This window comes from Perca flavescens, unplaced genomic scaffold (assembly GCF_004354835.1).
Source record: "Perca flavescens isolate YP-PL-M2 unplaced genomic scaffold, PFLA_1.0 EPR50_1.1_unplaced_scaf_8, whole genome shotgun sequence".
Classification (NCBI taxonomy): Eukaryota; Metazoa; Chordata; class Actinopteri; order Perciformes; family Percidae; genus Perca; species Perca flavescens.
The window spans coordinates 1-10,776 of NW_021166735.1; the positions used below are offsets into that span (position 1 = coordinate 1).

The 10,776-nt window shown below is 38.6% G+C and overlaps 1 long non-coding RNA gene across 1 annotated transcript; it reads right to left on the reverse strand.

Annotated features, from left to right (window-relative positions):
- Positions 1–5,726: 5,726 nt before the first annotated feature.
- Positions 5,727–10,200, reverse strand: LOC114552157 (uncharacterized). The gene is made up of 3 exons (XR_003692143.1): positions 10,147–10,200; positions 9,331–9,385; positions 5,727–6,048 (listed from the first exon to the last, which is right to left on the reverse strand). It is a non-coding gene; the product is annotated as an uncharacterized LOC114552157 (long non-coding RNA).
- Positions 10,201–10,776: the final 576 nt, after the last annotated feature.

The following is a 10,776-nucleotide window of genomic DNA, read 5'->3' on the forward strand; positions in this document are numbered from 1 at the left end:
TTTTTATTACTCGGTGAGGACTCATGACATAGCGAATGACCATGGGGACCCTTTCAAACTACTATTTCTAAATGAGCTAGAGACATGGTTTCAACTCCAAAATTTCTTTTTTTTTTTGGGATCCTGAAAATCACTTAAAATGTTAGGATTTCACAAATAAAGGTCAAACCTGACTTTCACCAACCCTATGGGGACACATGGCAAATTCTTTTAATATTTATAATATTTATACCCCCATTCCATTGAAATACTCCTCCTTCTATTATATAAATTTTTTTCAGCTATAAAGACCTCATATTTACTTTTATCACTTTCGTTGTTGTATATTACAGGTGAAATAATTAAAGTAGCCACCAGGTGGCGCTTCCATGGTTTTTGTTTTTTATATTTTGATGCTCCTCTTGCCTGTCTTAAGTTTGTTTTGGCCATTTAATGTCACAAATGTTTCTGATTCTGCAAAGGGTGGACAAGCTGGTTTAAAGAGAGTAGCTCTGCTCCATAAACAGACCTGCTATGCCCCATCCTCCACTCAAACTCCAGACTACTGACATCACAATAAAACCGCTGATCATATTTAGACCCTATATACCCTCATTGATAAACATATAAAAGAATATACATGCTTTTTTATTTACTTTCAAAAAGCTTTAGAGTATATTTGACACAAGACTGTTCTACAAAGCTACTGAAAGTAATGTAAAGGGCATTTTAATGACTTTTTAATGAACACAGGACTTTGTATGCTGTACGAAAATGTAAAACAAAATGCCAATTAGAATTTGGCTAAAACTCATTTGAGTTGTGTGTTTGAACCAAGTGCACTCCATACCAGCCAGAGGTGGGGTCCGGTCCACTTACAAAACAAGAATTGAATCAATAATATAACACACTATCTTGCATGCAGAGTTCTGTAAGCTTCTCCTACATGTCGAGAGGAAAACTAAATATAATGCAAAGAGGCTGAATTAGGCCAGTTTATCAGAATTTAAAACCAAAAATAAGCAATTAAATTTTGGACACATCTAAACATAGTGACCCCCTCTCCTTATTATCAAGTGCCAAGAGATGAACAAAAAATGGACACCGCTTACCCAGCTGAGTTCACAAACCTGTTCCACCAAAGCATCAGGAACATAACCAACAACTCAACTAGATTACACCACAGCTTAAACAAAACTACATCATCTATTTTTCCAATGGATGATGTAGTTTTGTTTAAAACTACATGTTTTGTTGTTTCTAAATCAACCGACACCATAGCAGATTATTTGAGCATGGTTACGGATCGGCACAGTACAGACTGAGTGTGCCCTTGCCATTGAAAACAGGTGACAAAGGAAAACCCTGGCTCCCTGTGAGCAAACGCTCCACTGATTGCACCCTTTAGTGAGCCTAAAAACAGAGCCAAAACTTCCTCACTTAACATGTCAAATATATAAACATTTTGGAAAATATATTTCAAAGAATATATATAAGAACCAAAAAGGTTTTCTATAGCTCTCAGATTAAATTAAATTACCAGTCCTACTAGGAGAAGACACTAAGAGCTGTGAGCAGGCAGCAGTCTGTGTTGCTTCCATAAACGGAGGGACAGTGAGTGATAGCAGTCGCCTGCACCTTGTACTTGTTTTGTTAATTTTTCTTTTGTTTCCTGTCGGTATTGTTCCAACCAACCTTTTGACTTGTAGTACTTTATATATTCTAGTTCATTCAGGAATGCCACAGAAGCAATGGTGTTTACATTGCAGATTAACTTTATTATCACAACTCATCCATATACAAATTCATTTGTCCTGGCTCTTTGCTTCCTTCTCCTTCACCTCTTTCTTACTTCCTACAAACCTGTCTGTCTCTGCCGACCCTCGATTTCTCTCTACAAACTTTTCTCTCTACCTCTGTTTCTTATTTTAAAAAGGTTCAGGGAACTTTCTCTTTCTACACACCCATCTATCTCTCCCCTACATAGTCTCTCTCTCTAATATACATACCTGTCTCACTCTCTAATCTACATACCTGTCTCACTCTCTAATCTACATACCGGTCTCTCTCTACATACCTGTCTCTCCCTTTCTACATACCTGTCTCTCTCTACATACCGGTCTCTCTCTACCTACATACCTGTCTCTCTCATTTCCTACATACCTGTCTATCTCTACATACATACCTGTCTATCTCTCCTGCAAACCTGTCTCTCTAAAAACCTTTCACTCTCTCTACAACCTGTGTCTCTCTCTACCTCCATTTCTAACCACCCATGACCCACTACCACAATGTTCTTTAGGATAAAAATTTAAATTACATCACTCAAAAGAAATAATAGTCAGAGCATGTTGACATATTAAATTTGAAAACAAAAGAGCTATAACAATCTTAATAAAATGTCTTTGCATGCTCAGATATGAGCTGAATTGAAGTTAAGCGCTGTGTACCTAGTTGTGGGATTGTAGAAGAACTTAGATGGCAAAAAGAATTATGTTCAGTGATTACAATTTAGATTTCCATTAGTTATTTTCTAGGCGCTTTAAAGTGTCAATGCGGTTCTTCACATAGAACTTAACTGCCTTCCAGCTCCTTCCCTAAGCACCTCTGAGGATCCCTTGATAGATGCTTCACTGGGCTTTGCCAGGAACCCTGCCAGAGTTGATGTTGTCCATGAGATTGATTGATTGAGATCTCCACAGCCTGGACCTCCTCTGTGCTCCACTTCTTTTCGCCATTTTTTGATGAACCTTAGACAAAGAAGTAAGGCCAATCAATGTAAAATTGCTTGCAGAGTTTAAAGATTAAAAATCTAAAATGATGGGTGTCTGGACAGTAGTAACTAGGTGGTTTCTATTGTCGTGCTAATAATAATAATAATAAGTAATTTAGACTGAAAAAAAACTGTAAAAGTGTGGTTGTTACAAGGGGACTAGATGGCAACTAGATGGTTGCTAGATGTTACCTCATAACCACCTAGGGCTGCACAATAGAGACACAGCACATCGCGTCATACTCCCACCAGAGAGGAAAACATCTTTCCGCTCTACATCGACTTGTATTGGATGAAGGTGCCTCATCTTCAATTTTGTCTGCTGGCAAACCGAAACAGTCCTAAAAAGCTGCTGTGTGGTGATATTTACTACCAACAATGTATAGAACCCAGAACCTAAGTTTTCATAAGTTGTGGAACCGAAAAACTGAGCTTTTATGATGACAAAAGTGGATATATCGTGAGGAATCAGCAGAGAGATGGTTAGACTGTGGGATTCTGACACTAAGCTAACAATATGCCCAATGTTACGTTTGCAGCAAGCATTTTATTAACAAGTCAAATATCCAAATGTCAGTTTTAGACTAACTACAGTCTGTAAGGTAAGCTAACACAGGTAATGTTGGACATAACTTTAGTTTAGTGTCAGGATTCCAGTCTTCCCATTCTTCCTGCTGATTACTCATGTTTCTGTTGTTTGCTAGAAGGCGGAATAAAGAGGAGAAAACCTTGACACAACACAAGTAAACGGAGGGCAGAGAGCTGTTTCCCCTCTGGTGGGGCAGGACTTAAACACGCTTCTCTCTATATGGAGAAAAAAAATAAATGCTTTTCTTTTTGTCACAATATACATTTTACTTAAATTTAAAATTCATGATGATGTAATATTTTGTTGGGGTCTTTTTTCCTATATCTGAAAAACATGATTTGTAGGCCAGGGTATCTCTGTTTCTTCAATCTACATATTGCACTTGGCCATGTTGTGATTTTGATAATATTTTTGATTAATTTTTCAGCCCCATAAGTCCCTAACAACTACTTAGCAAAACCAAGCAATGCTCTACCAACCACCTGGTTGGTACTGCACTTCCTTTTTTTAGCCTTGATCTGGCTGCAAGTAAGTACCAGTTTCATTTACTTACTGACAAAATCAGCTTTATATCACATAGGACTACGTAAATAACATGAGACATTTGTACATAGCTGACCAGATCCCTTTTAGTTAAGCTCACATGCAAATTCACAATTACTTTTATGGCTTTGTAAATCATTGTCCAAAACCAATTTTTCGTTAATCTTGATTGCTATACCTATGTGAGTACTGACGAAAAATAAAAACGAGCCAAATCAGTGCTAGCAACACAGAGCTGCTGCAGCTAATGCCCAGAGCTCCCACTGAGCTAAAAGCGGCAGTTTTGGGGGCATAAGATAAAGTGTGTGAGAGTGCCTTTGTGTCTCTTAACAGACACAAAATGCAATTAAAATGTCTGTACAACATGAACAGGGCCCTTACATGACAACTAGATGCATTTGTGTTCAGCCCAGCCTCTGTAATAATCATCACAAAGCAGTTCCCAGTGTATTTGTAGCATTTATATCCATTTTGTGTGTGATCCATCTAGCGTTGGTGAGTAGGAGTCTTGTCTGTGTTGATTGTTGTGGTTTCCTTAGCAGGCTAGCAGGCCCGGCCCCACGCGTTCGAGCTTCTGCTTCCTGCCTGCCCTCCTGGCTTACCGTGGCCGACAACAATCCAGTGAGCGCCCGCTGGTCTGGTGGAGGTCTTCCAGAAGACCATTCAAGCCTTTGCTGTGAAAATTTTATTTTATTTCCCCCTCAAAAATAGGTAATTGAGCACTGTAGTGGTTATGACCATATTAATGACTATGTTACTACATGGAAACGGGCCAAATGATGCCTGTTTCTTGTGCAGTAACAGCCTTACTGAAGGCTAGCTCTAGCTCCATAGTTACATTACTCCAAGCTTCTTCCTTTGTGAACACCTCCGCTTTTCACTCTTCACACACGACGCTCCTCCAACCTGCACACTGTTTACCTTTTCCTGCTACAACTGAATTCAAACGGGACTTTGCACGAGACTACAGCTAGCCGTCTGTAACACTATTTTACTGTACAAGGCAAACATAATTTGGTCCGTTTCCATGTAGTTACATAGTCACTAATATGGTCATAATCACTACAGTACATTTACAGTACTACTACTACATTTTTTGAGGTGGGAAATAAAAAATTTTTGCAGCGAAGGCTTGAATGGTCTTCTGAGGACATCCACCAGACCAGCGGGCGCTGTTGGATTGTTGTCGGCCAAGGGCGGAAGGAAGCAGAAGCAGGGGCCGGGCCGGCCTGCTAGCCCGGCTAAGGAAACCACAAAATCAACACTGGCAAGACTCCTACTCACCAACGCACAAAAAATGGATATATATGCTACAAATACACACAGAACTGCTGTGTGATGATTATTACCAAATAATTATATTAATAATATTCCTGGCTGAACACACTCACTCATCCCAGACGGCAGCTAGCAGCTAAGAGGGTAGGTGAATTTAAACAATGGCTAAGTTGCTTAACGATCTTGTTGTCATGTAAGGGCCCTGTTCATGTTGTACAGATGTTTTAATTGCATTTGTGTCTGTTAAGAGGCACAAAGGCACTCTTTATCTTATGCCCCCAAAACTGCCGTTTTAGCTGAGTGGGAGCTCTGGGCGTTAGCTGTATTAGCTCCGTGCTGCTAGCACCGAATCGGCTCATATTTTTTTGCTATCGACCCAGTACTCACATACAGTAGGTATAGCAAGATTAATGTAAAATTGCCAGGAGTTCTCCTTTAATACTATTGATTACAGAAAAATGCCATATCATTAAATACCAAATTTAAGTACCGGAGGAGTAGGCCAAATCCATCAGTGGTAGTGAGCCAAATTTGTATATTTTCTGAAAATGGCTCAGAAAAGTATTGGTCTAGAGTTTAAGATGTTGGGTCTTAAAGTTCAATGAGGCTGTGATTAACCTAGAGTTTTAAACAAGCGCAAATTTACAATAGCTGCGACCACTTAGTGCTGTGGAACCGGTACCAGGTCCGTCGGACTTAACAGGTTAAAACCAAGACAATTTCCCCCACTACTGTTATTGTCAGACCAAGTTGTGCATTGGATTGTATGTGAACTTACAAATACACTTTCTGCTCTCTTGAGTTCAGGAACACTTATGTCCTCCTTTTCAGGGACGGAACTTAGTTCAAGGATCACTGTAGAGTCAGAAGAGCTCTGGTCCATTTCCTGGGGATCAAATACAAAAAAAAAACAATTATTGTTGTTAGATAAACTAAATGTATGCCATTTACTTATTGATAATTTTTTCTGTTAAAACTAATTGATTTTAGAATTCCTCTCCCACTACATTCCATATTAGTATTACTATACACCACATCTAACGTACCTAGTATAACCTGCTAAACTGACTGACTCTACTCAACCTTTTGGTGACCTTTTAAAAGCTGTAATCTTTGACACTGATGATGATGATGGATAAAGCCTAACAAACATTTTTTCCAGATTAACCTAATGATGAAAATGTGACATATTATGGTGGGATTCATGTAGGCTTATTATTACTTGAGATTATGTACAACTCTGTGATTTTATAAAACAAAATCTATAATACAATGACTTACACAAAGCAAAACCTTACTTGGAAAAAATATGAAACCTACGACTCAGGCTAAATACTGGATCATCCTGCAATGGCCCACTTAAGCCAGTTATGATGCCATGTTGTTCAATAAAAACAGGATGCAGAGAGAGGAAGGGATTGCTAGGTGTGTTTGCTTAAAAAGTAGGAAGTTTACATTGGCATGACAGAAAGGTAAGCTATGTTTGATTTGTGTTGCAGGCTAGTTAACTTACGGGCGTGAGTTTAAGCAGCAGCCATAATGAACCGATAACATGTATGAGGGCCTATGGCAAGAATGCTGTGACTGAATGATTACAGTTGCTAAGTATAATAAAACATAATGCTAATGTTACTAGCTGCAGCTCTTCTTATGGTGCTGTTCGAGGTTTCTTCCTAAGAGGGAGTTTTTCCTCGCCACTGTCGAACTGCTTGCTCTTTCGGGAATTGTTGGGGCTTTGTAAATTATAGAGTGTGGTCTAGATCTAATCTGTAAAGTGTCTCGAGATAACTCTTGTTATGATTTGATACTATAAATAAAATTGAATTATGATGCTGCTGAACTTTTCTCATAAACTTGTAGCTGATGATCACATTATTATTGAGGGTGCAGTTATAGGCAGTCATTACAGGTAGCTGTTGGACTGTTTACATTTTCCACTTTAAAAATACATACACAGGGAAAACAACATTTAAACAAATAGCTAATGTTTCTGCCTTGCCGCAGTAATTTATAACTATGAAGGTAAATATGGTGCAAAACGTGAGAGAAAATGGTCCACCTATTGAAAAATATTCACACAAAGATTTCACAAATGTGTAGATTAATTTTTACAGATACAATGATAGCTGCAAGCTTGTAATGCAACATTTACCCATCATTATTTAATATAAATAATAATAATATATAAAAATCAGTAAACGTTGCATTACAAATTTGCTACTGTCATTGTATCAATGGTAAAATAAATCTACACATTTGTGAATTAGTGTTATTACATTCAGATCACGGTTTTGAGAATGTTTTCTATGAGTGACGATCTCAATTTCCAAGTTCAGATTTTTTTATGTTCTCTGGAAGCTGGTCCAAAGATCGACACCATAGTGGTTAAAAGCTGCTTCCCCTGTTTTGTTCTGACAGTAGGTTTCAGTAGTAGTTGCTTATGTTTTAATCTAAGGTGTCTTGGTTGAGAATGTTGTTGGAATATGTCATGCAGGTAGTTCCCATGGAAGGTCCCATCCCCTTTAGTGTCTTAAAAACTAACAGAAGAGCCTTAGAATCAATTCTGTATTAAATTGGGAGCCAGTGTAAGGACTTTAAGACTGGCGTAATATGATCTGTTCTTTTTGTTTTAGTAAGGATCCTGGCTGCACTATTCTGTACCATTTGGAGAGGTTTTAAAGTCTTTTTTAGGGAGTCCAGCACATTGCAATAATCAATCCCACTAGAAATGAAAGTATGTATGATTTTTTTTTCAAGATCCTCCTTTGAAATATATTCTTTTAGTTTATTGATATTTTTAAAATGAAGGTATAATGATTTTATGACTGTTTTAATGTGACTGCTAAAATTTAAGGATACCAAGGTTGTTTTTTTTTTACCACTTTCTTTGCTATTAAGCCCTTCCTTTAAAGCAAGGTAGAAAGTTTGCATCTTTCCTCCTCATTTCCAAAACCTACCATCTCAGTTTTATTTTTGTTAAGCTGGAGGAAGTTCTGTGACATCCAAGTATCTATTTCTTCAAGGCACTGTCAGAGAGTGTTAATGGGGTTATAGTCATTAGTAAAGATATGACAGGAGATAAATGTTTACAACAGAACTTAAATAGATCAAATTGAAACGTTATAGAGCATCAGGGTAATCTCATTTGGTAAACTATAAGATGGCAGCCATAGAATGTTGAGGATGTTTCATACATTGCATTGTTTGATGTGTGACAGTGCATGACAGGGTTTTCCTGAGATTTCAGAGCGCTTAGGTGCAATGACGTCACACATTCATTTGCATATTGGTGATGTCATTAAACAGTTATTTTTGCAAAAGCTTAGCCGAGTTGTTGTTGGTTGCAGCTAGGGAAAGATCATTAGAAGCAAAACTTGGAGGAGCTTGTCACTAAAATGAGAATAGCTTGTCCACCTTAAAGGTCAGCCCACGGTTGGTGAGTGAACCTTAGCTAAAGTTGTCGCTAGCTCTGTGCCGGGCTGGCTAACTGCGTTTCACTTTAAACCAGCAGGTAGCAAGCAGGACACGGAACTTGGCTTGGGTCTTGAGGAGTTATAGCAATTACCAACAGATATACTGTACACAGTCTAAAATTCTACATTCACATCTATTATGCAAATGATTATTAACTTTATACTCACAAACACAAGTCCCTATCTTTTTCACCTCTCTTTTCCACCACACACTATCTAATGTGTGGGCTGTACCTGGGGCTGCGTGTGCAACATGCATGGTGTGTGTGTGGTTGTGACACTGTTTGTGTCCATCATACAGCATGTGTCCAGAAGACAACAAGCAGGAGCCCCTCCTGTTCATCGGCTTCTATACAGTCTATGTTCGCAGTCCAGATAATGTCCAAATTGTTTTTATGTTTATACGCTTTGGCCCTGCCCCTAAGCTCTATAATGGCAGAGATAACCCTGCATGAGACTCAGAAAGTTGGATTTATCAACAAAAATGCAGGTGGAATACTCGTACTATTGGGCCTTTGCCATGCAACACATCAACTTTCTGAGTCTCATGCCCCAAACCAACACTGATTTCCATGACAATATTTCCAAACAAACATTCTATAGCAGACATTTAATGTGTACCAGCAAAATGACCAAAAAGAGATCATTAAGTGCAAATTCATATTACGAGTTGTCCTAATTATCACTTTACTGACCTGAAGAATTGAAAGGGCTGTCACGGTGACCATGAATGGTTGTCAAATCTTCTTCCTGCAAGTCATATCATATATCATATTAGTCACACATTTTAGCTGCATTTCTCCAGTTTATTAACAGTAGATTAGGCAGTACGTGTCACATGCACCATCAAAGAGGTAGTATAACACTGTATGTCCATATTTTTCGATAAAAGGATGTTTTTTTTATATGGGAAAAGTACAACATATTTATCTCTCTGGAGAAAATAGTTCCCCAGCCACCTCTCCTTCTGTAGTCACCACTCCTTCTCACTCAACACCCCACCCCCACCCCCACACACAGCACTATCTGATTCTGACTATAAGACACATGTTGCAGCACACTTCATTTCAGCTCAGTATCAGTGCATTTAACATTATTGCAGCCATCTCTCTTGATTTATACTTTTGTTTAAACCCCCCTCCACCCCACACACACATACGTATGGTAAAAGTTGCAAAATGGCGACAGGTCACGGCATGTGCACGTTACTAAATGGCTGACCTGGTCCTGAGAACCACACCTGCTACTGTCCTAAACTAAGGTTTCCATTTGACACGACGACGGCACAATTTACTGTAAACTAAGATGGTGTTGGTTTATAAACTGTAATGTTAGCTGCCATTAAACTAGCTAGCATTAACTTATTTGGCTGACAAGATATAAGTTAGCCTTCTAACATTTTACTTTCAAATTAATCTATAAGAGTTGGTTTACATGTGATAACAGTACAAATCTATTTTAAACAGAATTGTAAACGGTTTAAATGGCAGTAAAATCAATTTTAGACTCACCATCTCTCCCTGATCCATGACTCCAGCCTGCTCTCGTCCATGCAGTAAAGATCTGACGCAGAGTTCACAGCTTACATGAGGGAGGGCTGGACACCATGGGGACTCCGGCACACACACTTGCCACATGGCGGGAGGGGGGATGGGCGTGGTCGGGATGGGGACTTGAACATGACATACGTGTGTAACAGTATTTTCTTTTAAACGGCGTCAGTAGCTCAATTTGAGACAACAATCGAAACCAAACGAACCCTTAAACCTTTCAGCATATAAACAGAATGCTTTTTGGCTTAACTTGAAATAAAAATAATTATTTTTTAAATTTATTATTAGTTTTTTTTTCCTCAAAATTAAGCCAATGACAAGTGTACATACTAAATGGATACATTTTTCCTCATTAGCAAAAATTAATAATTATAATAAATATTCATAACATTCTTCAAAATATCTGTATATGCTTGTGCATGTCAGCGTGCTCTTATCTGTTCAGTTGATATTTGAGTTCACACCACGTCAAACTCACCTAATGTAAGGGAGGGCCTGGACACGCAGGGGACCCTAAACACACCTCATGTTCGCCCACATGGTAAAGGCATGGCCAGAGTGGGGATGGGCGTGGTCAGGATGGGGACT